At 37.4% G+C, this 1,794-nt stretch overlaps 1 long non-coding RNA gene across 1 annotated transcript in view; it reads right to left on the bottom strand.

Moving 5' to 3' along the window:
• Positions 1-1,025: 1,025 nt before the first annotated feature.
• LOC104868152 overlaps positions 1,026-1,794 on the bottom strand; it is a 17,966-nt gene continuing 17,197 nt past the window's right edge. The window contains exon 4 of the long non-coding RNA XR_781967.2: positions 1,026-1,211. This is a non-coding gene — a long non-coding RNA (uncharacterized LOC104868152). The remainder of the gene's footprint in view (positions 1,212-1,794) is intronic.

Genomic DNA, 1,794 nt, shown 5'->3' with positions numbered 1-1,794 from the left:
ACGGTATCCCTGTGTCTATAATGTGACCCTGCTCTTCCAATCATCAGTGACTGGAACAGCTATGACCCGGGCTGGACCACTTAGCTCTTTTTTCCTCCTTTTTGGAAATAAAATCAAGAGACAAAACAAGTAGCAAAAGATTGCTGAGCACTGTGGGAAGGATCTAGAAAAAAGTCTAAAAACTCAGACCACAGAGACTTCGACTTTGTTCCTCCCTTCCCAAACACAGGTCATTTGGCTTTTTCTTTGACTTTGTAAGTTACTGGATCAGAATACTTCACTAATTTGAAAGGCACTTCTGATATTTACAGCTAAACTTTCTAAACTGTGAGGGAACTCTCGGCACATGATAAATGCTCTCTTCTTCGCACAGCCTCTGATATTCCCCATGCTGTCTGTGATTGACTAACTAAATGATCAATCTGTGTAGGTAACTATCATAAGTTTAAATATGTATAAAACAGTGATATCTTAGTAAGTTTGAGAGCTCTTAAATAGCACCTATTAGAAAATATGTAAGCACTTTACACTTTAAATTATGTGTGAGTTAGTTTGGCTACATAAAGACAGACACTAATATCTAGAAAACTAATTGGAATATTAACTGTGGAATGCAAAAAAAATTTATTTCTATTTTAATTAATTATAAGGTATTGCTTACTCATTACACAAAAATTGGCATTGCCTAATAGGTACAAGGCCTTATGCTAGAGATCCTTGCTTATATTTTACTTTATCCTAACCACAGTTTTTAAGATAATCATTATTCCTGCTTAAAGACGAGAAACTATTTATGCACACATGCACATGATTGTAACTATCTAAACTATTGAACTAAACAGAAGTTTGTAGTGTGAACTAACCATAAAATATATGGAATAGTGGTAGCTAAAAAGTGATACATAATATTTATAAACATTTGGAGCAAAAACATGCTAAAAAAGAAAGCTTACTTGGAGAACCTCTTCAAATCTATCTCTGTAGCCAACGTAAGTATGAAAAAGATTCTAAACAACTGTGTTGTACTTGGCAAAAGGTGAGAGAGACATTTGGGTCATTTTTGCTACTCAGGCAGGCAGGAGGTACCATGGCGCTACGGGAAATGAAACCTTGCAGGTGTCTTTGATGTGAAGATGATTATCTACATTGCTCAAGACAGTATGCTCGTACTTGTCAATAACTCCACAGCTTGGCATCAGAAGGAAGGTCTCCTATAAAAATGTGAGCAGACGCCGTTTTATCTGTCCATATAGAAGTGAACAGTAGTATTCTACCCACCCCACCCCCATTACTAAATTGCCATTTGGGAGTAATTCTTTTATTTATCATTTTTAATTTCATAAGTAATCTATATTTACTTGAAAAACGTGGACTTATAACTAACAAAACATAACTATACAAACCTCTCCCACTGATAGAAGGGTGGATGTTCTTCAATATTTTTTCAATATCTACATATACAAATTTATATATTTATAAAAATTAGGTCATTCTATTCCATCATTTGCTTCATTTTATGCAACAAGATATTACAAGTATTTTGTTATGATAAAGAAACAAGTCGGCATGAATCTTCCAATGCAGAAGAGGAATTCCTGCCTTAGTCCTGGTTTATCTTTTTACCAATATCTATATAGCAAGAAGTCTTGGTGCGGGAGCTCCCGGCCTGCGCGACAACAGACCCAGGAAGGACCCAAGGACCCCAGAGGGGGTTTTTTTCAGCTGCCTGCCTACCTGCCTGTCTGCGATCACCCGGCGGCGTGCGCGCGAGCTCCCGGCCTGCGCGGGAGCTCC

Source organism: Fukomys damarensis, unplaced genomic scaffold (assembly GCF_012274545.1).
Source record: "Fukomys damarensis isolate Sample0158 unplaced genomic scaffold, DMR_v1.0_HiC HiC_scaffold_8, whole genome shotgun sequence".
Classification (NCBI taxonomy): domain Eukaryota; kingdom Metazoa; phylum Chordata; class Mammalia; order Rodentia; family Bathyergidae; genus Fukomys; species Fukomys damarensis.
Note: the sequence above shows the minus strand (reverse complement) of the source record. Positions and strands in the feature narration are given on the sequence as shown.